At 37.7% G+C, this 27,920-nt stretch overlaps 1 pseudogene; it reads right to left on the bottom strand.

Annotated features, from left to right (window-relative positions):
- On the bottom strand, nucleotides 1–27,433 carry LOC117411225 (ESF1 homolog; annotated as a pseudogene).
- Between the last annotated feature and the right edge of the window lie 487 nt (nucleotides 27,434–27,920).

Raw genomic sequence — 27,920 nt, forward strand, 5'->3', positions numbered from 1 at the left:
TTGTATCACACTGACGATATGTGCACTGGTACACCTTTCTAAGTTTCTAGTATCTAGAAACTAGTATAGTTATTCTCAATCCACTACAGGGGACAGTGGTTTCACATAAAATAAAACACCATTTAAAAAAAAAAAAAAAAAAAAAAAAAAAAAAAACGCACGTTACCATCCCATGGTTTTAGCGTAGCAATCAATGATTCATGAACGCAGTAGGGATTCAAGGAAATGAGTGCAAATGGATTAGGGAATGGTTAACATGTAGAAAACAGAAAGTACTGATTAGAGGAGAAACCTCAAAATGGAGCAAGGTAACCAGTGGAGTACCACAGGGATCAGTATTAGGTCCTCTGCTCTTCCTAATCTACATTAATGACTTAGGTTCTGGTATAGTAAGCAAACTTGTTAAATTTGCAGACAACACAAAAATAGGAGGAGTGGCAAACACTGATGCAGCAGCAAAGGTCATCCAAAAGGCATTCAGAACTGGGCAGACACATGGCAAATGACATTTAATAGAGACAAGTGTAAGGTACTGCATGCAGGCAATAAAAATGTGCATTATAAATACCATATGGGAGATACTGAAATTGAAGAAGGAATCTATGAAAAAGACCTAGGAGTTTATGTTGACTTAGAAATGTCTTCATCTAGACAATGTGGGGAAGCTATAAAAAAGCCCAAAAAGATGCTTGGATATATAATGAAAAGTGTTGAATTTAAATCAAGGGAAGTAATGTTAAAACTTTATAATGCATTAGTAAGACCTTTACAATGCTTTAGTTATCACAGAGCAGAGGTTCTCAAACTTCGCTACACTGTGACCCCCTAGTTGTAGCAATAAAAATGACAGCAATATTTTACAGCCAACAGTAAATAAATAAATAAATAAATAAATAAATAAATAAATAAAATTACAAATGCTTTAGACTGCCAGTTTACACGATTGTACCATAAAGACAGCTTCTTGATCCAGCTTTTGATTTTGTCAGTGAGAGAAAAATATATCTGGTCTTTGGAGTGATGTGTTAAGAATATTGAAGCGATCAAAAATATCTGCCAGGTAAGCATGCAAATCAAGCCATTTAGCACAAGCTTATCAGGTTTCTTTTAGTTTTTTTTTTACTGCTGATCGGATCGTTGTTGTCGGCACTTCATTTGCTGCAGTGCCACTCGATTCCCCTTCATTACTCCAGTTTCCAACACTTTTCTTCAGTCAATTGTTTGATATTTATAAAGCAACTTTACAAAGTAAAGTAAAAAGTGGCAATAATAATAATAATACATTAACGTACCTGTTTCTTAAACCAAAATGTTTTTATTTTGCAGGTTTTCGATACATAACTTAGTTCTGACCGCTCCATCTTTACACTCCTCCCTTTTCTATTTTGACGCCAGCTGCGGAAATCAACAGCTTGAGACTAGTTTGATAGATGAGCTTTCGGTCGGCTAATCATGCCTAACCCGACGTCAAATAAAAAAAAAGTTACAGGCAGAGGACTACAGTTGGATATTTACTTTTAAAGTACAAAATGCCAGACACATCTGATCAATTTGTATTATACGCTTAACCTATTACATCCCTAGTTTGTAATGTTAGAAAAGCACACTATGTATGACCTCTTTTAAAATACATTCCGCGTAATTTATTCACCTATGAAAAACACTATATGTGATATTTCATATACATTTTCTAAACAAGATTGAGTCAGATAATACATATATAAAAAAAAAAAAAAAAACATAACAGTACTGATCCTTTACATGGATGAATGTCATCATATAGTTAAAGCACATGGTTTGTGCATAGGATGTATTATTTACATGTTGGCAAATATATATTGTTATTAAAATGTTATAAATAGTCAAGTCAGCGGCGTGCAGGGTGAGTCATACAACCAGAGATCACAAGTTCGAATCCTGGTTGTGCGAGGCAACCAGTCTTCGCTGGGGACTCCGGGGGGTGGGGGATAGATTTGATTAGCATGGAGAGCCCTGGGTCCTGGGTTGTCTTGACTGGCTCCTTCTCCCCTCCCAGCTCCCTCTCCTTTCTCTTGATAGCCTCCTCACGGCTTTGCTGCTGCTCCTCCCTCTGCCACATCTTCTCTTCCACAATACTCTGTGTGGCCTTGGTCTTCTTGAACCTGGGGTCCGAGGGGTCCGAGGGGTGGGAGGTGTATATGGCTTGGAAACGGCGGTCAGACACGTCCACCTGCACACAAGGACATGTGAGACAAACTGGTGTTATCTTTAAATATACCCCTTTTTACTTCTAAAGGATTTTGAAGCACAGGTTTCCAGTGGTTACTCTTTCAATACAAGACTGAATTTGGCTCACCCTAGTGCAAGTGTTACAATTTGAAATGCTAAATTTCTCTTCATCAGGCAATTCTTTTTGATTAAAACAATCTGCAGATCCTGGCAACCAAGGTGAATAAACATGTTTTAAGGCCATTCTATTCAATACTGATAGAATGTCAAACAAAAGTTCAATTTGAACATATGTATTTTAACCTTTTCCTCTATAAAGAAAATGCTTCTTTAGCTTTAAACACAGAACATGTTTTATTAGTCTGTTTTACCCCATTAACCACTTTCCATTTCACTTCACTGAGTCAGATAACATCTAATGCTAAACATCTGGCAGCACTTAAAATACAAAATTACTTGAGATACGACTTATTTAGAGCAAATGGACAGTTTCATATTGACATTAAATAAAGTATACTAAACAAGTAGAACTACATGGTATACTAAAGGTTTAATACATCAGAGTCAGGGTTTCTCCTAATAGCCATCATGTGTTTTACGTTGCACGCACCAATAGAATGCACTGAATCAATTGCATTGGAGAAAAACTTCAATGCAGGCAAATCAGAGATGTCTTATTACATTAGAATGCATGGTGCCTTTTTCATACGATAAAATGTTCCCTAATTTCCTAAATTATTATTATTATTATTATTATTATTTTGTTTATTTAGCAGACGCCTTTATCTAAGGCGACTTGCAGAGACTAGGGTGTGTGAACTATGCATCAGCTGCAGAGTCACTTACAATTACGTCTCAACCGAAAGACGGAGCACAAGGAGGTTAAGTGACTTGCTCAGGGTCACACAATGAGTCAGTGGCCGTGGTGGGATTTGAACTGGGGACCTCCTGGTTGCAAGCCCTTTTCTTTAACCACTGGACCACACAGCCTAAATTAAAGAAAAACGTTACATAATTATAACTTAATTATAAGGACATGTGAAATTAAACCAAACCAACTGTCTTAGCAGTTCCTTTCACCCTATGATTGCATCACTGAATGATTTTATCTCACATCACATCTGAATAGGTTTAATCTTTAAAGCCTACAACAAAGGATGCACCACCCACGTTGGTTAGAGACTAACTATCATTAGGGACTAACTATCATTAGGGACTAGGTACTTGCTGCTATTCTGTATGTGGAAAAGCCAGAATGCACTTAATTCATTTGGCTCAAATACCTAAACGGCCTGAACTGCTGACACTCATTACACATTAAACAGCAACTATGCACTTTACTGTACTAGTAGGGTTGAAATCCATGGATACTTGTTATGAACGTATTCAATGTGGTACAGTATTCTCATAACCTACTCTAAGTGTATGTTAAAAAATAAGGTTAAAATAAGCTTTCTGCAGACCCGTTTGGTAATTAATCTGTCAATCGGAACATGATTGACATTAGTCACTAGTTTTAAGCTTGTAGGTTTCGGTATTTATGGTTTATTATGGAATTTTAAAACAAATATAACATTTATGGAAGGGTTCTTCTTGACAGAGTGGTTTGTTTGTATGTAATAAACAGCTACAATACGTATCAGGAATTCGACAGTAGTACGTAATATCCGAGGAGTACGCAACAGCAGAGTAAGCGTTAAAAGATATGTTTTGATCACAAATCACTTGTTTGTATCCTGGTTCCATGGCTTAGGTACGTTATATACTGGGTGTATCCCAGGTGCTTTATTGGGGAGTTCCACTGTACATATAAAAACAAAATCCCACCATCCATACCTGGAACTCGTCCTCTTCCAAAAGCTCCTCTTGCTTCAACAGCTGCTTCTTTTTGCTCAGGTTTTGCTGCTCTACAATCTTGTCATAGTTCAAATGATTTTTATTGCCATCCTCATCATCCATCATCAGTAAAGCCATTTCTGCCTGGAATTAAAAGGCATAAATTAGGATTTTAAAAACATTAACCACACCACATACAATTATATAGCACAAGCATCTTAGTGAGGATCAGCAGAGCAACATAGCAAAAGCTATTTCCCCCTCACAGGTCACACCCATGTCATGCCTTTATGGCATTTTATTTCATCAAAATTGTTTCATGACAATAGCATGACAAATTCTCATTCTGCACAAAAGCTTGACAAAGGATTTTATTTTATACACCGTTTTCCTCTCCAATTTGCAATGCCCAAGTTGAGCGCTGCTTTATCCCTGCAACTCATGTACTGGCAGAGGAGGACAGAAGATGAAGGTGCTTCCTCTATTCCTGCTCAATCACCTCCTTTCATCCAGTGAACCCAAGCAGTAGATGTTGCCAAGCCACTGAACCCTGGAGCAAGTTTAGCCTGCCACACTCTTATGGATTAGGTACTAATCGGATAGTGCTTTTTACTTAACCTTTGATGAATATGAATACCATGTTGTTATTTATTTCTCTTACATCATCAGCAATCACTATGAATATGCATATATAATTGACCTGGTGTATACGAAATCATTAAATAACAATTAAAATGCACCTTTTGCTTTTCTATTTCAACTTCTTCCTCTGGAGTTCTCTTGTCCTCTGTGGATTTGTTATTTTTCTTTGATTTCTTTTCAAACATGACTCTATAAAAGTATATACAATTCCAAATCCAGTAAATGACAGTAGGTTACAAGGGAGACTTGTGGCCCTATAGTTAGAACAAACAAGAAGGTTTGTAAACATGGACTTTCTGAAAAAGAAGGCTCTTTAGAATGGTAAACTGTGGATGGACGTAATAAACCGATATCAACCCATATTTAAGGCTAAGGGACACTGCAGCTTTAAGTGAAGTCTAAGACTAAAATAAATATCTGAATGGTCTTGTAACAGGGGTATTGCTTGTGGGTGCGTGCATTCGCTGCTGAGTGACAGGCAGGAGATCAAGACAGAAGTTGAAGTTGACACGCCCCGCAGGTGCGCAGGATTTAACACAATACAAAAAACTATAAAATAAAAGGTGCCGTAAAAACGGTGTGCGCTACTCCCTACTGCCTGGAGGTCCCGCTTGCTCACCTCGCTATACTTTATGGGGATCTACCATTCCCGAACTAATCTTTATGTATCAACACAAACCCTGACTCCGGCCATCGGCGGTTTTGGCAGCTTCTTTTGGCTCCGATCCCAGTTCACCATCATGGCGATTGGAGTATTTCAGCAACATATTTCGGTCTCTATGCTCGGGTAGCGTGGACGATGTTCAGCCCATTGTCCTTGGCTTTGCAGCAGCCCCGAGGTAAACAAAAAGGACCTCTTTATACCTGACGCCGTGCTGGAACACACCTACCTGCTGATTATCCACAGCTGGCAATCACACACAGCAGGCAGGCTCTCCCAAAAGCGACAGGTACTGCATTATTCAATTACAACAATTACACACATTTACACAATACTATTTACAATGTATACACAACCCACTCTTCATGTGCAGGGCTCCTGCCCTGATACAGTTCCTATTCAATAATGTTTGGATTATGATTTTAAATATAAGGCTTCTGTTCATCCAGTTCATTTGTGACAGTGATTGACCTGGCTTACCAGTTTTTCCAAATTCTTCAGCAAAGTAAGGGTCATCTAGATCAACATCTGGAGGAAGTTCGTCATCACTGAGATCATCTTCAGCACTGACCTAGAAAACAAAACCACATTATCAAACTCAATTAGGCTAAGATTTTATAGTTTATAATACATTACAGTAGAGAGACCACACATCAGCTTTTCTGTTTCTGAGCTTCTTTTTATTAATCTTTTGCACCATTAACTCTGATTGTTAGATTTTTAACCCAGTTAGAAGTCAAGTTGATATTGCAAAAAGATTATGCTTTAGAAACACAGGTTTTCTGTTAATTCTTGAATGAAAAGCTGTAATAGCAACCCACTTGTAGGAAGGAGTACAACAACAAAGTAAAATAAGTATATACTATCTGTAGCACAACTGTGATGTGTTTTTATATATTAGGAAGCTTTTATTTTAAATAACAATATATAGAAGTCAATCAAGATTGTTACAAGCTGTATATCTAAATATAGCTAATTCCTACAAGTATAAGCTGTCACTAAGTGTAAACTCATCCACACACAAGTATAAACTGTGTTTCAGCAGCAATATTAAAAAGTGTATCTAGATCCCAGATTTGTTGCTAAAACAAATTATTTCCTAGCAAGAAATAAATACATTCCCAGAACACTTTGACTGTAACCAATCCAAGTGATCAAAGGTAAGGGTCAGGTTGGACCAACAAGAAGTTTATTTTTGTTTAATCATACACGCTTCGTACGTCTGTTTATTTTGGCTGACACAGCCAGATGAAAGTATGTGCAAGGTCGTTTGGAAGAGTGCAGCCATGAACATCACCCAAGGTCTGGATTTCGGTGGATGATTTTAGCATGGAATGCAGTTTCTGTGTAAACAGTCATATCCAGACTACTTTACCCTTGTCCGAATCAAAGATTAAAATACTGAAGCTTCTTGTAGGTTACCTTTTTCACATCTGCTTTCTTTTTGAGCTTTTTCTTTTTCTTTTTCTTCTAAAAACATTTCCCAATGGGTCAGATTATCCGTCCCTTCTAGTTTCTTCTTAACCAGTTGTTCAGCTGTTCTCTTTAAGACCTGGAATAAACACTCAGAACCCTGGCAGTGAGTGTGTCCATTGCATAGACTCAAGATTCCCTTACTCTGAAATACAAGGGACTGCTAGGTGCATAGTGCAAAAGAAACTGGGTGATGAAGCAAAGGTGATAAAAACATTTCATTTAAAGACATTCATGCTTGTCTATTTTAAAATACAAATCAAATGCTAATTATCCATACTTAAATATAACATTGCAACTCTTTGTCATATGCAATACATTAATACATTTTTAGAAATATAACGGTTTGAAGTGGGGTGGGGGTTCTGCTGAATTCAACATAACCTTTCTTTGCAGCAGCACGCAAGAAAACCCAGTCTCCAATTAAAAACGTTATCAAGATTAAGTTGTAAGGCACAGACCGAAGAATAAACACAGGCAATGCTGAAGCAATTTAAGAGAGCTCAACTAATTTTGAAGCATCTTCTTTGCAATGAAATGGCTCCTCAGTTATTCTGTTTTGTGCATATATTAATACAAACGTGTATCAAACATTAAGAAAATAATGTTTTGTCTCTATGCAACTGTAACTTTAAAAAGTCACATAACCTCAATATGGCAGCCATATTAGGTCAGAGATCCATTTTACGGTCAGCAACACATTTAGGATGAAGGGTTTTATAACCCTGCAAATATGAAGCAACTACTTCAAAATGGCTTCTGAGATTCAAGGCTTTGGCACTATGGCTGCAGGAAAATGACACCCCAATGCAACTTGAATATCTCAAGGCATTGTATCTTTATCATCCAGAAACCAAAGTCACATGACCCCAATATGGCAACAATCTTAGGTCACAGGTCAAAGTGAAGGTCGCTGTTAGATTTTGCCTTCCAAGTTTCTATAACACTGAAAATATGAAGTTGCCAGCTTAAATGATTTATGCCATATTAGTAGTGGTAGGTGTGGCTTGACAAACCCATATAAAGCTCCCTATGGGGCTGCTTAACCATTAAATTAAGTTGTCAAACGTTTTGGCAAATGCTGTAATCAGTGTCAGGATAAGAAAATGAACTTAGCATTTTCCACAATATTTAAATCAATCGTTTGGCTTTGGTGACTTTTTGAAAGGTTTTCTCTTATCTCATTGGTTACCCATTGCTCTTTTGATCCTTTCTCTATTTCCACCTGTAGTGTATGACAGGTTATAGCTCCCCTCCCCCCAACTCCCAGTCCCCATACTAACGAAGCGCCCATTATTCTTTCAGATAAACTTTTTAAATTAAGTTAATGTTGCCTGCCAATCCTCTAAATATTCTTTGCTATAAAATTGTCATAATGAACCAGTTTAGTGTCAAAATTCACATTCTGAATTCTTCATTATGTGCAAAAATAAACAGATGGAGGGTTGTTATAGGGAGCTGTGCCAAAACAAACACCATAGGAATTTTGACGCAAAACATACTAGAATGCATTATATTTTTAATTTAGTTACAAGGTTTTGATTAATTCTCTTCGTGTTGCCAGTGTACACTGCTATAACCATGTGCCACACGTCATCTATCAAACCCCCTGTTTTGTTTAGTTTTTTATATCATTAATCTTGGTCTTGAAATTGTTAAGCGCTGCTTGCGACGTGAAACATGGAATTTTACAGGAACCAGATGCCACAGTTTCCATAACATGAACTGTCTATTGCTAAAATGCTGTCTAAATTGAGCTTTAAGAAATCGCAAAAAAAAAAAAAAATGCTTGATAGGGGTCACAGTGTTATCTGTCGTAAGAAATGTTTTAAGTGAGAAGAGGCAGTTTCTGCTCACTGATGCTTGTCTCTTACTACCATACCGTTAGCATGCACAGGAAGTTTTGAAATTGTTTCTTGAATGACCCCAGCGTAGCTGTTAACACTGTTATCTTCTGTTAAAAAGAATCTTATTTTTCTCTGTATAAATGAAGAAAAGTGCTTCCTTGTGTTCAAATTATCAAAGAAATTAGACTGCTTTATTTTCAAACTTGACCACTGTGTAGAGATTGATAAGGGACAGATTTTTTTTTAATTATTATTATTATTTATTTCATAGCAGATGTCCTTATCCAGTGTAACTTACAATTGTTACAAAATATCAAAATACAAAGGAGCGGGATCTGGGCTGGGTACAGCTAATCTGCAGTGGCGGAGGAGTGGAGGGGGCGAGAGGGAGTGTAGGGAGAAATAATAGTCTGGAGATAGGAGGAAGAAAGGTCGAGACAGGACCAGTGTCCCCAGGGAACTGCGATCAGAAGACCGTCCATTACTCAGATCCACATCTCTACAATGTCCTTTTATCAGCTCACCACTTCATATCACTCTGAGCTGTCACCAATTAAAATATACCTTAAATCTTTTTATTTATTTATTTATTTTTTTAGTAGTCGCCAATTGATTTTACCCTGTTTTTCTCCCAATTTGAAATGTGCAATTGTACCTCACTGCTACCACCCCTGCGCTGACTTGGGAGCAGCGAAGACGAACACACGCTGTCCTCCGAAACTTCGACCGCTTCTTTTCACTCTGCAGGCCCGCCATGCAGCCAAACCTGAGCTACAGCGTCAGAGGACAACGCAGCTCTGGTCAGATTACAGGCAAGCCCGTAGGCACCCGGCCAGTCTACAGGGGTTGCTGGTGCGCGGTGAGCTGAGGACACCCTGGCCGACCTAAGCTCCTCCCCCGCCCCTCCCGGGCGGAGCTCGGCCAATTGAGCGCCGCCCCCTGGGAGCTCCTGGTCGGCTGTGGAATAGCCTGGACTCGAACCGGCGACCTCCAGGCTATAGGGCACATCCTGCACCCCAAGCGGAGCGCCTTTACCAGATGTGCAATCAAGATTTCACACAGATTACATACATATAAAAAATACTATTATTTACTCCCACCCCCGCTTTCTTCTCATTAGTACTGTCAGCTCCATGCATCATACTTTTATTGTCTGCATCATACCTGTATTGCCTTGTAGTACTGTACGATAGTATTGAAATTGTCATTTGTCTGTCAATTTTTTGTAAAGATGAACTTCCTGGTTACAAGCCTTATGCAATATTTGAATTGGATTGATCCTCACGGACACATCACTGTTTGCTATGTGTTATATTTGGATGGTTATTATTATAAGTAAATCAAGGACCAGATGGAATCATATTTGAGTAAATTATTAAACCATACCTAAAATGTCTACATAACTTGGAATAAATTATACAATTAGTATGGGATATGTTGAGAATTCATGTTTTTGAGGAGTAATGCAATAAACTGTATTAAATGTTGTCATTTTTATGTGTGTTTCTGTCTGCTGTCTTGCCAAGAATACCACGCGAATTAAACAAATCTTATTTAAGAAAACTATTTAAAAAGTAAATGTATATTACTATATTTAGTTGGTAACCCTTTTAAAAATAAGACAACAAAAATTACATGTGACTTTTTTGCTTTACTAACTTACCAATACTTCAAAAATTCCTAATAAAACAAATCCTATTGGTTTCGGTTTTGTGATAAACTTAATGTCTTTCAATGCAAGGAGTGTCTTGTAACAAGGGTAGAGTGTGAATGTTCTTTTAGGCAAAAGAAGAGATTTAAATTCAGACCAGTGATGTCCTCTAGTGGCCCACTGAGAAACTACATGTAAACATTGTTACCTTACTTCTATAGTGCCCAGTTCTATTAACTTTTTAAGATGGAGATCATTTTCCTGTAGAACCTAAACTGACCGACACGCCACTCATTCAGCAGTACCTGATTTATAACAAACTGTTACGCCACTATTCTTTGTTATGTTTTGTAAATGAATACAACAGAAGTCATACTTCTCTATCTTTTTTCGAAAAATGTGACAGCACCCCATGTCAGCCTGATAAATTCCATCTGAATAATGGAATAATTATTAATACTATGATGATGATGTACTGAACGGAACAAGTGCCCAGTACACATACGGGAAATGTAATGGCCTCCATAGTATCCTGTTGTAAGGCTATGCATATCCAACACGACTATACCTTTTTAAAAAATACAACATAAGTGATAAAGGTGGAATTACCTGACACCCATTTGATTTCCATCTCCATATGCTTGTCCTCACACTTCTTTTCATTCTTCTGGATGCTCTTCAGAAGTTCCCAGTACTTTGCCATCTGCTCTTCATCATCTTTCTGGGCTTTCTTCAGTCTGCTGGCCTTTCCTTGTTCTGTATCGTCCATCTTGGCATCCTCATCAGCTTCCTCCTCACTAGACAAAGCCAGATACGCTTGAAAATCCATGTCGAGAATCTCATCCTTCTTAAAGGTTCTGCTCAGTGCGGTGACATGTTCATGATCTGTCTCATCCCACGTCAGCTCCTCCTTTCATAGAAACACAATATTTGTACATTATAGTAAGTCTTCCCAACCTACTTGTAACTTCACATCCTCATAAACAAAACCCAACCCTTATTGTAACTAAGGAAATAGTTATATTCTATGGAAATAAGTCATACAATAAATTTCATAGTAGCATACGCAAGACTGACCTGCCGAGTGGAGTTATTTTTCCTAGAAATCTTTAGTCAGCAGTGTTGAATTAGTTAGAAAAGTTAAAGCGCTTGTAAAATCCATTATGCTAATATTAACCACATTTATTTAAACGGACCGTACATGAAGTAATAAAACATGTAAGGCATTTACCTGCAATCCTAAAGACTGACATTTTCTTCAAAGAGGTCCTAAATTGAATCCATAGTTAGTGGTCCTTATTTGAAAATATACAGGTACATTAGTTACTACTCCCTTCTCAGTCTCTTTAACAAATATTTTAGAGCAATCAGACAGCAGACGAAAGAGTGTGCAGACATGTACAAAGAGTTATGGTTCTACTCCTAGCGTTATATATAGAGATCACTTCTGTTTAAAGTTTGCAAGTATTCTGTCCTCTCTACCTTTGATGTTGCCATTGCTGTTGAGGTAAAATATTCCGGGGTATACAAAGTCAAGTCAACATCTGTAGCAACATCTTTTGGCTCCTCATCAAACATAACGTCATCTGGAATAAACTTGTAAAAAGACAGAGAGAATAACAATCATTGCACTTGAACAGTAAAGGAATGGTTAGCTCACCATCCTTAGCAGCAAACTTGAGACAGGAATCCCCCTTTAACTGACCCCACATGTTTAGAAACCTAATACCTGTATAATGTTTTTCTCCTAGACATTTCAAAGGTTCAGAAGTTAGACATCTATTAAGCACTTAACAGAGATCTCTTATCACACCACTGCATTATGCATCTGTGTACTACCCTCCTGTACTAGTGCTGCAAAATCATTCAAATTATTTGACTGCTGACATTTATAACATCGTCACTGCTTAAAGCTGCTGTCTTTAGTGTGCAATTTATCACTGCACCATTGCTTGCTTAATATATTTTTGAAAAAGAAATAGTTAATTATTATTTTTTTTTTTTAAACACTAGAACCGCCTCGGTAGGTATTTTGATGGTTTTCACTTTTAAAATTTAAATTACTCTGTGTGTGTTAAAGATCCGTGGTTGTCTGTTCTTGACTTTTCCTAAATACACGTATTAAATACCCTGACGGCATCTGAAAGTCAGAATCACAAAAATAAAAAAAAGTTGAAGCACTTTTATCTAGAACCGCCAAAAGTAGTCATTTTGACGGCTTGATACAATACATGCTTTTATTGTTAATATAACTTACAATATGCTATTTTTTATACGTATACAAGCCAGTTTGTTATCTCTACCTCCGCTGTTTACAGCAGTATGTATCTGAATAGAATATTGCTCTTGAAGTCTACATATGTGTTATCCAAATATCTATTGTAATCCTACCAATTCCTTGGAGAACTGCCGTCTGGCTGTCTACGTGAGCATATATAGTCTGCAGTCTTATAATATTACTATTACAAGAATTTTTTGAGAAATCTTGATATTTTTGTGTTTTGATTTGAGAGCAACTACAGATATATTTACCTTGGCAGCAGAAATTTGGAACGACTTCATTGAAAACAGCATTGCCTGTTTCAAGCTAAACATAAAACATTACATGGACAAGCAGCTGTTTCCGACAAAAGCACGGCCTCTCTGGACAAACAAACCTGTCAAAATTGGGATCAAGTTTTGGTTGGCAGCGGACCCTACCCCAGCTGTGCAAAGATGAAACTCGCCCAGCTGGTCAGAGACTGGATGAGAAAGTGTTAGGCTGATGTAACCGTGCTTAGGAAAAGGGATGAATGATACCAATAACATTTTTTTATTTCACTGTAATTAGCAAAACAGTTGAAGAAAAAAAAAAAACTGCCTGGTTGAACAGTAAACAAAGCGAGAAGTTAGTTTCCACCATCTGCGCAAAACTTAATACTCAGTGAAAGCAATCACCGGTGGCCAGTTGCTGTATTTTACAATGTACTGGACATGGCAGCCATCAATTCCTTCATTTTGTACAATGAATGCACCTGCGAAAATATCAGTAGGAGAGATATCTTATGATGCTAGCCACAGAGCTTTGGCAGAAACATTGCCAGGTAACTAAATTCAATAAAAATAAAACTATGTAGGCCTATATATAACCAGTTAACAGCTGGTTACACAATATTTTCTTTTGAAATGTTTATTTTATTATAGTTTTCATTCTTTGAAGTCATGCTATGCAGTAGGCTAATGTGAAAAAAAAGCCTTTCATGTTATTTTTGTAAATAATTACTTTGTTTTTACAATTTTGTATGTACATATAGTAGTTTATACCTGTTTACACAATATCTTCTTTTGAAATGTTTATTTTATTATAGTTTTTCATTTTTTACGTCATGCATTATATGCGCTAATTTCGAAAATAAAGCCTTTATGTTTTTTCATTTAAATACGGTGTTTCTGCTATGCAAATGTTAGATATGATGTTCATAAATAAAACTTTTGAGTTGTATCTGACAGTCTGTGTTTCATTTTCATAGTGAAGCTGTTTAAAATGTACCCGTCAAAATGACTACTGCTGGTCTAGGTAGTAGCATAAACCCGGCGGTTCTAGTGTTAAAACAGTAACTTTTTGTACTGTAAAATATATATTTTAAATATCAGCCAAAAGATCATGGGGTCTGTCTATTTAATTAGTCTAAACAGTCCTTTTTGTAGTTATACAGACTAATATGCACTGTTGGATCTGCCACCACTGACATCAATTAAAACAGCAGACCATTGATGACCAGCTACCAGGGGTGAAACAATTAACTGATGCATCGCTTCGACTACATGTCGATTAATCGATGCATCAAATTAGAACCCAGTTTGAAGTCTCCTGTTGCCGGTTAGCATTAAAACCTTGAGTGTGAGAGGATGCGCTTCTTTTAGTGCTAGTACGGTAGATTAGCGCGTTGCTAGGATACAACTTTAAGTCTCTCTTTAGGCCTTGGACAAGCCAAATCAGACGTAGGCCTATTGTATTCACATTGAATTTAAAAATCTATTAAATCTACTGATTACCTTCTTTTGTTTCAAAGCATGTTGTGTTTGGATTATATGGCAATATATAAAAAGAAGATGTATTTAGTACGACTGTTAAATTAGTCAGGATTTGTGAGATTAATTAAAAAAATTTGTTTTTTGGACATAAAATGTTAACAGTTATGAATAACTATTGTTCGGATAGAAATTACTTCTGTTGAAATATAGTATTTTTTATTATTATTACAATGTTAAAGGGACATCTGAAGCGGACGCACGCATATTCTTTTCAGTTGTTAAAAACAAGTCCTTTATTTCTTTTTTTCTAATCATAAGTGTTCGAATTTGAATATAAAATTGTTACTTTTTGTATTATGCACAACAGTGTTTTTATTTATTGGGTCTTCTTTTTAAAAAAAATGCTTGTTCTTTATTTTGAAAAATAAAACGTCAATGCATTTTTTCTCTATAGATCCTAAAATAAAAGAACAGTTGGAAGTTCAAATGTCAGGTTTCTAATTCCTGGTACAATACTGCCCCCTTGTGGAAACATCAGATTTACAGAAACACTTCACTGTTGTATGAAGCTCAATAGAAGTTAAACCCAAGCTTGAAGTTGTCTGTCTGACTGATAAAACAAGAACCACTCTAGCTTTAAAAAAATGCTATTTATGGCACATTTTATTTCCAGTGTCAGTCTGACACAGTGAGGCCCTTTGGCCAAATCACTGAAATTGATCTTTACAACAGAAATTGATAAGGAATATGCATATTCTCAATGAATGGGCGCTCAATGTTAAACCTCTAACTGCACTTCAATAACTTTGGCGGGGTTTGTCGGAATTACCCACAAATGTTCATGTTCCATTGACTTGCAATGTTGTGAAAGCATGGAGTGTTTCATGACACTACCTTATGTGGTTAATGAGAGCTGGATAACCGTTTTTAGGTCCCTTTTTTCCCCTATACTTAACATGTTTTTTTTTTTGCCTTTTTTGCTCTCATGTACAGGCTGCATGGTACTGAATTTCTGCACCAAACTGAGTAAGGTACACTTTGTCCGTGCCGAGGTAGGGCCTTCCGAAGGTTTGGTGAAAAAATATGAAACGGTTCCTGAGTTATAATAATAAAAAAAAAAATATATATATATATATATATATATATATATATATATATAACAGGCTAGCATCCAGGACTTTTTGAAATCCTCTCAGCAAGGAATCCCACCCCTGAAGGAGTGTGCTTATTACATGAGCCGTCTGCTGATTGGGTCAGCAAAACTGTGTGTAAGTGACATCAGGCTACATTGGGATCTGTAGTTCTGGGAAGCCTGTAAACAATGCAATCACTTATACACACACTCCTGTTTGAACTACAGCTCCCAGAATGCATACCAATCAGCTTGATAAGTGTTGTCATGTTAGACCAACAACATGACAATACTTTCACAAACGCAGCAGTGCATCCAATTTTACTAGTCAGTAAAAACTAAAAATAAAAAAACGTGTCAGTCAGTAATACAAGGTGAATGAGCACTTCAATATATCCTGTACACAGATGCTGCAGAGTGCCACTTAATGTGAGGGCACCAATAAATAACTCAGTGAAACGTTTAACCCCTTGCTATTGGGCGTACCAGGTATGTATGTACCTGGTATGTTCACAAAAACCACACTAGCTGCAGTTTAACATTTACATAGAATCACTTAAAGTTCTAACTTTAGTGAATGAACAATATGTTAAATCCTTGCTCTAAATTGTAAAAACAATTATTTACATTTATCTTTCATGTTTTTTTTTTTTTTTTTGTATTTTTACTGTTAATGAAGATTGCATTATACATGTTTCATTACTAGATGATAATTAAAGAGGTTTTTATGGATAAAACATAGTAAGAGGCATTTTGAGACCTCCATTAAAACCTGTTTAAACTGACAAAGGGCTGCTACATTATGTTAAGTCATTTATGTTGTCTAGTGTGAACCAACTTTAAGAGACACTTCATTTCTTACCTTACAATTATGCATCTGTGGAAGGGTGGTGGGTAATTCACACATGGGAGACAGAAGGTTTTATTTGGAACACTGCACTGGTGCTCAGTTTTATTTAAGTAATTTTATTTGTATTATTTGTCGCCAGATGGTGCTGGTGCTGCAACTCCCCTTATACCAACGATGGTAAACCGGGGTTGCACTTGTATCCGTCAGCACACACAGGTGCTCTGAAATAATAATGAAAACCAAAGGTGAAATAAAAAGAGAAAATAAAACACAGTAATAAAACTACAAAATAAAGGTGCTGCTTACGCAGTGCCCCCACTACCACTAAGCCGGTCAGTGCGGGTCTCCGTCCTACTCTCAGCTATTCTCTATACACTGGGGTGGCCAGAGTTCCCCGTATAACTACACACATCCCCTCGGGTACGTAATTATTTATTTTAATTCTTGGTTTATTTGTTTAAGATGGGCTGTCTTCCTCATCCGTGGTTGCCTGTTTTGTTCTCTCTTCAACCGCTGGCGTTCCTGTCTGGTCTTTGTTTACACTGGCGTCTTCCGCCAGCACAACGGGGTATCCCCTCTCCGGCCACCCGAATGCTTAGCCAAGCGCAGTACTTATGGGCCGAGCAATCCCCCAAGGCCTGCCTCTCAGCCACTCGGAGGGAGGGAAAGCCAACACACCCTTTTCCCCAACTCTCTGTGTCATCGCCATGACTGACAGGTGGATCTTACGAGGCTGCTGCCCTCTTCCTGCAGAACCACACATGCACCAGACAGTCAGCACAGACCTCCCCCGTTACAGCATCATATTTCAAAAACTATGTAGATACAAACGATCAACATTGTTTTACTATTTTGCTAGAATTACTGAGTTATCCACTCGGCATTAGCATGTCTAATAAAATGTGGTAAAATGCAGCAGTCATGTCTGGAACACGTCCACAGAAGTGATGTAGTTTATAATGAAAATAAAAAAAGGACACAAGAGACATCCATCATCATGGTCCACCGGTGCTGTAGATGGATATATATGTACACTTCAACACATACACACCCACTTCTGGTTCCATAACCGTATATTATATATCTTTGGCATTGGTCCAAATACGTAAAGCAAACCCCTTAGAGCCAGTTGTAGCTCCTCCTGGCTTGCTCCCGTGGCATTCTGGGAAATGTAGTGTCCCCACTACCTCTCCTCCCCCTAATCTGTCACAATAGTTAGTTATACAAAAAAGATGTATTCACGTAAACGTTTTGAAAACTGTAAATAACTTGTTGAAACAAACACAATAGAAGAAGCAGGCAATCCTAACTTAAAAATAAATACAAATCAAAACACTAGCCTTTTCAATGTTTAAGCACTGGAAACGATTTACAAACTACCTCAGTTACTTGTGTTTCTGCTTTACCACGGACGAACGGCAGAATGCTGGCTTGTTTGGGCTCAGTTTTTTTTTTTAAGTTGTCCAACAGGTCTCCGTACTCCCTGTTTTCTGAGAGAAGATGCTTAGTTGCTGCAGTGCTTTTTCTAGTTTTTGTTGACGTCTGACGAGTAGTATTTCGTTTATGTTTTAACTGCGAGTGTCCACCTGCACACATAGCCATTTGTTTAGTGGGAACCGGTAACATTCTTATGATGTAATATGAACGAGAGAGACCAGGGTACAACGGTTCCGCGTGGTGTCTCTTTTATTTAACCAGGAAATGTACCCATTGAGACCGTATCCAAAATTTACTAGTGGCAATAATTTAGAAATTACAAATACAACCAAACACAATAAAACATGCGGTTCAGGCTTGATCAGCATAAAAGATCAGAAAATACAAATATAGGATATCTATTTTTAAATGCAATTGTGGACAGAAATAAATTATTTTTTTTAAATAAAATTATAAATATGTAGCTACAGTAAGCACTTATAGGAAATGAATTGCTCATTGTGAAGAGAACATAAAAAAAACTGTCATCATATCCAAAAACTGCAAACTAATAAGAAAAATTGGTAGGCTTTACATAATACACAAACAAACAAAAAAGCCGCAACGCAGCCTACTGCTACTCTTTTTAAAAACAAATAAATAAATAAATAAATAAATAAATAAATAAATAAATAAGTCTTATATTATCCTATTTAGCTTGATCATGGGCTTGCAGCGATCCTGAATTTCTGTTGAAACTGGTGGGTTTAATTTGTTGTTGTGTTGCTGTTGTCTGTAGCAGAAGAGCTACTATAACATTTAGTTCTTGCAAAACAAATACAATGTGTAACCCATACTGATCTTGGTCATAAGTCGACTCGTCAGTGACCACTGAAGCAACCAGACTGTTTTACCAATTCCATAATCTCCTGCTTGTGATACTCGACAACTTTAGGTAAGTATTCATCTCAGCTGGACTGATGAAGGAATCACTCCACCATTTGCTACACTCAGTCTGAAGAATTTACATAACTTTTGGTTGTCCAATTTTTCAAGAGGGATATTTGCACAAACAAATGCCTCTGTCAGGTCTTACAAACAAACTTTTTTTTTTTTTACTTCAAATATTACAAATAGTTCCCTGTTGTAAATATATATATATATATATATATATATATATATATATATATATATATATATATATATAGACACGCCCACACACCCATGCACAAATACATGTTTGTCTTTACCTTACCTCTCTTTTGTATCTTTGTCAGGGTCTTCAGGAAGGGTCACCAGCTCCAAGGGTCCCTGAAGCTGTTCAGCCCGCATTCTTTCCTCTCCAAACTCCAAAGGAGAAATCTAAAGGAGATGCAATATACTGTATAATGAGAAAGCAACTTGGCGCAAAGCATTTTTCCATAAAATAATACATCCTCGGAACATGCCTAAATTAGAGCTGGATTAGTAACTCTTGAAGCCCTGAGCACACAGGATCTCTAGAGAACAGTCAATGTTCCAGAAATAAAAGCGCTTTTTTGTCCCCCCTTACCCATGTCTCATGCACTGAATAAAAATATATATATTAAAAGGCACAATCGATTAAACTATTTTGCAAAAGACGTTTGACCGAAAAGTCTTAAGTAAAAGTAATTCTTTTGGGCTGATTTGTAACACAGCGCTGTCCATGTAACATCTGAAATCCCATGTATTTTAAAGTAGGACTTCGACTCAGACACCCAATATATTTGAAGCAGTCAGCAACCTGTAAAACCATTTCTTCTGAATTTATATATGTAGGGACATTTAAAGGTATTGCTTTTTGTCCAAGAAGAAAGAAAAAAATATATAGGGAAATACTTAAGTTAAATTATACCCAGTGTGGAGGAACCCAATTTAATATATAGCCTATATTTTTATAAACAAATAGACACTTTTCTTTTTTTAAATGTCCAAAGTTTAAATTTATTTGCAAAACGGAGGCCTCTGGAAGAATCTGATCAACTACAAATGTAAGACCCCATTTTTTTGACAATTTACTACATTTGTTTCAGACTTAAGTCAAAATAATTCAAAAATCCATCGATCTCGTATAGCCTGACTTGTCAAGTTCAACTTTTGTGATTCTCATCACACAGTGCCCTGTGATCACAAATCCCAGACACATATTCAGCAATATACAAAAGCCACATCACTGTAAATTCGTTTTAGTCATGATGTGCAAGACAGCATTTATCTGAAATAGAGGGCTCATAGTAGATGCTCTGTTCACAGGCTTCTGGATCCAAGATAACACAAATTACTGATGTCTGACAAGATTTTAGAATCTCCATACTTTCCGAAAAGGCAATTCCTTACCTTAACAGAAAGCACAACCCCTCCTTTGGGTTTAAAGGAATTAAATAAAGCCAGCAAGTCTTTTGCCTTCAGTATGTCCATCCATGTTACAAACTGCTAATCTTCCTGTAACCTGTTAAGAGATAAAAAGAGGAAACAGCCTGTGAATAATTAAAAAAAGAAATACATCAATATACATATACAGTAGGATAGAAAACATAATTAGGGCTTGAAGTTTTCGGTTTTAACAGATAACTGAAAAATACCCCCAAGGACCTATTTAGGGCAGCAGTGTGGAGTAGTGGTTAGGGCTCTGGACTCTTGACCGGAGGGTTGTGGGTTCAATCCCCAGTGGGGGACACTGCTGTTGTACCCTTGAGCAAGGTACTTTACCTAGATTGCTCCAGTAAAACCCCAACTGTATAAATGGGTAATTGTATGTAAAAATAATGTGATATCTGTATAATGTGAAATAATGTATAATGTGATATGTTGTAACAATTGTAAGTCGCCCTGGATAAGGGCGTCTGCTAAGAAATAAATAATAATAATTTAGAAAATGTGTTTATGTTTTTTAAACCGATAAACCTGGGTTTTGGCAATATATTTTAAATAATGTCAACCATTCCTTCATGACCCGTTCTACATAAAGAAAACACCGTTCAGAAGGCATGCAGTGTGCAAAGACACAAAGACATACTACTGACCAATCATCAATTTTGTGGACTAACGTAATACGCTAGGAAAGTCAATGCGTCCTTTGCTTAGCAACGCGCTTAACAACCACAAACCTGGTTGTAAACAAACCTGCAACATGGCGTCGCAAGTTTTTTTTTTTTTTTTTTTTATAGCGTTAAGGTTTTATTCAGTGATAAACCGAACAAGTTATTGTAAATATAAAACTTCTGTACAGTTATGCTTATTAAAGTTTTTCTTGTGTACAACGGCTGCCTTATTATTATTATGATTAACATTGAGTATCTATATAAATATCAAACCTTAATCAGAGTACCATGGGTTAATATTAGGAAAAAATAATAATAACCTCTTGTATGTCGAGATTAATTACTACGCTATAGTCATATGCTGGTGGAAAAACAAACAAACAAACAAACAAAAAAAACATTATAATGGGCCGTAAAACTTAATCTGTTACTTCTCACAATTCTCAGATTCCAAATTTATCCAGAGTTCTACATTGCCGAAATCCTATCTTGATGAACTTCTATTAAATTATATCAAGCGATATAAAAATAAAAAAAAGCTGCCAAATTAGATTTTAGAGATCAGAACAAAGGTGGTGTATTTCATTTTTACTCTAACAACTCTTATTTAAAATATACTTTTTAAATATTTCCGCCTGGATAGTACTCGTTTAATTTGAAAGCAAAAAAGAGTAAATTGTTCATTATGCCATTAGTTTAGTTCAGCTGTACTTTTAAAATACTGAATACCAACATATGTAATAAATGTTGCAGTATACACGAATTCCACATGATATTGCCTGACGAAGATATAAAATAGCATACCGTTTCCTTTATTCGTATTTCTTGATCAGAATGGATCAAATTCCTAATTACGTACTAATTGACATTGTGGACTAATTTTGTATCACGGCTTGTCATATCAATGCAATATTTTTTATTTGTTTAGCATATTTTAACGTCGACCTACATTTGGAAGACACAAACTAGCAATTAAAATAAACAAGTCCTCGATTTTCAAATGAATTTATCTACAGGTACTTGTAAAGTTCTTTCTTGAACAAGAAATCAACTAATAGGTAACAATGTGGCACAACGCTGGAGGTATGACACCGGCCCGGTTTTTGGGATGGAACCGCATAACAGTCTCGCGTTTTGATTGGTCCATGTCTGTCACATGAATACGTCGTCACACGTATTTTAACATTGTGATCATAGAGAGAGAGAGAGTGATATGCTTTCCACAACCTTATCATTAAAATATAATGTGGTATTACGCTGTACTGATATAACAAACTATGGGTAATTACTTTATATGAATTATCATGTTATGCACGAATGTAAGAATTGGCTTTCTGTGGTGGTGTACTTTTTTCTTTCAAGTAGCATATATCTATAATCGTTTTTGCGATATATTTTAATATAAAATGTATACACTATTAAAGTTTTGTTAGAGGATACATTAGTTTGTCGCTAATGTAATCACAGTTGTACATATAGACTGCCCCTGTTTTCATTTACGTCCCAAATTCTGGGCCGCTTTGGTTTTTAGATAACGTCCCAAATTCTGGGCCGCTTTGGTTTTTAGGTAACGTCCCAAATTTTGGGCCGCCTTGGTTTTTAGATAACGTCCCAAATTCTGTGACCCTTTGGTTTTTAGATAACGTCCCAAATTCTGGGCCGATTTGGTTTGCAGATAACGTCCCAAATTCTGGGCTGCTTTGGTTTGAACTTCTGGGTTTAAGAGACCAGTGCCCTTCAACAACTTCAAATAAATCCTATTGTATTGTATTAGTCAACATTTCCCTTATCTATTCCTGATAGTTTATACTGTAGGTCAGGGGTTTTCAACCTTTTTTTGAAACTGTACCCTTTCTATCTGGAGGTTTCAGCTCGAGTACCCCTTTACAATTTTCGCTCAACTGAATGGTACCTCAGTTACAGTAAAATGGAGAATAATCTGATAACCCCCCCGTTTATTTAATAAATTTGGGTGACAAACTGATGGTTTAGGACAGAACAACAAACAGTAGGCTTAATTCTTAAAACTTTTAACTACAAGTATTTGGATGCACAGAATTAAAAAGACAAGTATTGGGTTAGGAGCACACCTATTTTTTTGTAACTTTGACGGCCTTTTTAAAATTCTGACAGCCTTTTGTAAAAGTGAAGGCCTTTTGATACCCAGCATACACTGCAATACCCAGCAGAGTTATACACTGATATTCTGATAGCACAGCAATTCAAATGAAGTTTGTAATTGGTTGTGTTCCTCAAATACACAATAAAATTGATATTTATAGGGTATACAGTTATACAGCGATACAGTGGTTTCGGACATATAAGAACAGGTACTGTGAGCATCTGGGTTCATACCCAGAGGTACTCTGTAGCCTCCTGGGACATTCACAGCTTGTTTGACACCCTCTTGTAGTTGCCCGTTTCTGCATATAAAGCAAAATGCTGTTTGTCAATCTCTCTTTTTTCTTATAAATCAGTCTTTGCAGGAATCATTCCAAAAACACTTGAATCAGTTAGGGACTACCAGTCTGACACTACAGGCCTTTAAATTGCAGTACCAATTTGCAAGTTGCTAAGTGGTTGTGTTCCTCAAATTTGCACTGCAAAGTGATATTTTAAAGAATAGGGTATATAGTGCTTTTTTTCGCCTCTGCTCGCTTTTGGTGCAAAACTATGCTCCTATACACTCAAGCTGATACTGTGATCACAAAACACTTGGAATGGACTTAAATTGGTGCTTCTGTTGCATAAATACACTACAAAATGTGCACATTTCAGGTCTTATATATAATGGAAATTTTTTGTACGTATTTTGTTATAGGAAATCGCGGTCGGGGGGGGGGGGGGGGGTCCTCCTGTCGTACCCCATGAGTCCACAAATCCTGGGCCAACAAACTCGCTAGTACTCTCTTTAGATGCACAACAGTCTTAGCTAAAGAAAATGGGTTCCTTCGAGTTCATACGACTCACGACCGCCATTGGCTAAGCGTTACCCCAATGGTGTTTTTATAATGGAATTTGCCATAGGGAAGGGGGTGGTCTCTTATCGTATCCGTATCTCCACGACCCCTGGGCCAATGAACTCAGAAGGGCACTCTTTGCGTACACAAGAGTCTTAGCTAAAGAAAGACATCAGCCACGGGGTTCGTACGCCACCCCACCACCAGATGGTGGGCGTTGCCCCAAAGGGGTTTTATAATGGGATTTCCCATTTTTCAGGGTGCTATATCTCGGGTTCCGGGGGTCCCCGAGACTTGAAAATCAGTACCGAGGTCCACCTCGGGGCCCCTGTCGATCCCTCCAAGCGAAGTGTCCCCAGCTAGAAAGGACACCAGTTTAGACTTTTTTTGCCTACCTGGAGCTCAAAAGCTATTGGAAATGCAACCTTGACATGCCATCATGCTGAAAATGTGTAAATTTGTTGAAAATGTACCATTTGAAAACGGGTGGCTCCCTGTGAAAGAGAGCCCCCATACATGACCCTAGGAAGTTCAACCCGGTTTCTAGGCCCCAGGGTCATGGAGATATGACCTCGAAAAGGATAGTTTTTGGACATTTTTGACAGGGCGTATCTCGGGTTCTGTGAGGGTTAGGAACTTGATTTTTTTTTTTTTGCGGCGGGGCCCCATGGGGCCCCACACAAGGAGTCACCATTTTCATGGTTCAGATGCCAGGACGGCTTTGCAAAGTGATTTTTTTCGTCATGACATGAGTTTTTGGGTGAACCACCACACCGTTTTAGGGGGTGGTTTGGGGTGCTCCCCTGAGTCTATATCACTTTGAATGGTGGTTCTACGTGCTCAGGTTCGAGAGATATGCCTGAAATGTGTTTTTCAACCCTGCTATAGACATGAATGAGGCTGAACACCCTGAACGTCCTGAAAATATTTTTTTGCAAAGAATTGGTACAAAACTGGGCATATTACATTCAGGCAGGTCTAGAACCCTTCGAACGGTGGTTATAGGTGCTCTGGTTCGAGAGATATGACTGAAAATGTGTTTTTTAACACTGTCATAGACATGAATGGGGCTGAATACCCGAAAATATATTTTGCAAAGAATTGCTATGGTGGGTGTATGCATGCAGGGGTTACATGGTGGTGTCTGCATGCAGGGATTGCATGGTGGTGTGTGCATGTAGCGGTTGCATGGTGGTGTGTGCGTGCAGGGGTTGCATGGTGGTGTGTGCATGTAGGGGTTGCATGGTGGTGTGTGCATGTAGGGGTTGCATGGTGGTGTGTGCGTGCAGGGGTTGCATGGTGGTGTGTGCGTGCAGGGTTTGCATGGTGGTGTGTGCGTGCAGGGGTTGCATACTGGTGTGTGCATGCAGGGGTTGCATATTGGTGTGTGCATGTAGGGGTTGCATGGTGGTGTGTGCATGTAGGGATTGCATGGTGGTGTGTGTGTGCAGGGGTCTTATGGTGGTGTGTGCGTGCAGGGGTTGCATGGTGGGTGTATGCGTGCAGGGATTGCATGGTGGTGTGTGCGTGCCGGGGTTGCAAGGTGGTACACGTGTGTGGAGGGGAATTGGAGTTCAGGTTTTGCGCAAAAGAGGGGCGGGAAAAGACTGGGAAGGGTAGGGTAAAAGAAAAATTACTACAGTCATTTATTTTCACTTTCGACTCCCAGTCTCCTTTCCCTCACTTTATGATTTTATTTTGTGATTATTTAATTATTGTCAAAATAAACGGCCTTCATCTACTCACAGTTGCAGTCTCATTTCTGTCCAAAAAGAACCTGAAACACTACAATATATTGATGGACGTTACATAAGAAAATGAGATGTCCTTTTTTCGGAATACCATGTTCCTTCCCAAAAATGTGTTTTAATATTAGCCTTTAATTAATTTTCATGTATCTATTTCAGTGCAGTGTAGTTTCTTCACGTAATAAGAAATACGTTTTTTTTTTAACATTTACATTTTATTTGTTTTTTCATAAAAAAAAAAAAAAAAAAAGATTTCTGGGGAGAGTAAAAAATACATTAACTTTTTGGGACGTTATCTAAAAACCAAAGGGTCACAGAATTTGGGACGTTATCTAAAAACCAAGGCGCCCCAAAATTTGGGACGTTACCTAAAAACCAAAGCGGCCCAGAATTTGGGACGTTATCTAAAAACCAAAGCGGCCCAGAATTTGGGACGTAAATGAAAACATTGGCAGTCTATATGTACAACTGTGATTACATTAGCGATAAACTAATGTATCCTCTAACAAAACTTTAATAGTGTATACATTTTATATTAAAATATATCGCAAAAACGATTACAGATATATGCTACTTGAAAGAAAAAAGTACACCACCACAGAAAGCCAATTCTTACATTCGTGCATAACATGATAATTCATATAAAGTAATTACCCATAGTTTGTTATATCAGTACAGCGTAATACCACATTATATTTTAATGGTAAGGTTGTGGAAAGCAGATCACTCTCTATCTCTCTGATTACAATGTTAAAAATGCCTGCAAGCTTTTCCACTCGTGTGACGACATATTCATGTGACAGACATGGACCAATCAAAATGCGAGACTGTTATGCGGTTCCATCCCAAAAACCGGGCCTGTGTCATAGCTCCAACGCTGTCCTAGTGTAACACATCTAAACCTGGTAATTAATAAATGTTAATAATAAAAAATAAATCTAATGTGTGTTAGTCACACTCAGCCACAGTCACACTCAACCTGATCCAGTTCCAGATTTTTGCTTCACATACAATTTTGAAACTGTCACTGTGAAGAGAAGAGGTCAAAGGCAATCGGTCAGTGACTGCTTGCCTGCTTCTGCAATGCAGAGTGCTTTTGAATGTTTTACTTGCATAACATTTATTTTATTACAAGTCTTATCTCTGCTTAGTGCCCTTTCCAGAATAAACATTTCACTTTGTCTGTTGGGAAACAATTACAAACACAAGTGCTCTCAGTTCCTCTTGTTTTTCATTCAAAACCAGAGCAACCAAGCTCCACAGCAGCAGCACTACATTTAAGAACTGGCTATGTCTCAATTGGAGAGATAGATACTGTGTGGTATCGCCTCCTTTATTCAGGGTTAGAACAAGCTTTGTGAGACTGGTGTCTACCAGGACTGAAAATGCAATGAAAGTGTTTGACAGGAACATTAAAAGAAAACAGAAGAAAACAGGGCAGCAGCATTCATTTACCTAAGATGCAATGCATCATCTTATTTATGCATCATTTGCATTTAGGTGTACTAATTAAAATATGTAAATATCATCTCACATATAGCAGCTTCAGAAATGAAGTTTTTACTTGGTCATACTCAAAGACAACAAGCTTTATAATTGTACAAATAAGCTCACCTGAAATGGTTCTGTGTTTTTTAATTTGTTTAAAATGCTTTGTAAATTTTTGTTGTATTGGCAACACCAAGGCACAGTACATATGAACTTCCCTATATTGCCTTACATGCCCTGCAGATCTGAAATGTACAGTAACGTTTAAAAGTTTCTGGCTTCTGTGGTGATGGAGCCACCATATCACCACCAGAATGTTGGCTACTTGAGCAGGAATGACCCAGATGGCACAATCCTCTGCTGCCATGGTCTTCCCCTGCCACTCATCAGTGGCTTTTAACTGTGCAGCATGATCACCACAGTTGTCTTCTGGGACATTTGCCATTCTGGCATGTGTGCTGTTGTAAACTGAATGCTGTTCAGATCATTTACACCTTTGATTTCCCAGTAGCAGCCTGAGATGCAAATGCAATGTTCCAGCAAGTGTTTCATGGATTCATTTATCTTACATTTTCTAGGTTGGCAGCAGAATTGTGCGCACCAGCGACCCTTGTAGTCTGGCCGGGCGCCTGCGGGCTTGTCTGTAAGCTGCCCGGAGCTGCATTGTCCTCCGACACTGTAGCTCCGAGTTGGCTGCATGGCTCCAAGTCTGCAGTGACGGAACACGCTTTGGACAGCATGTGTTCGTCTTCGTCGCTCCCGAGTCAGCGCAGGGGTGGTAGCGGTGAGCCGAGCTTAAAAAAAAAAGAATTAGATATTCTAAATTGGGAGAAAATTTAAAAAATAAATAAATAATTGGCGACTACCAAATTTAAAAAAAAAAAAAATAGTCTCTGTCATAGTCCTGGGCCAGGAATGGAGGCATCAATGGG

Source organism: Acipenser ruthenus, chromosome 6 (assembly GCF_902713425.1).
Source record: "Acipenser ruthenus chromosome 6, fAciRut3.2 maternal haplotype, whole genome shotgun sequence".
NCBI lineage: Eukaryota > Metazoa > Chordata > Actinopteri > Acipenseriformes > Acipenseridae > Acipenser > Acipenser ruthenus.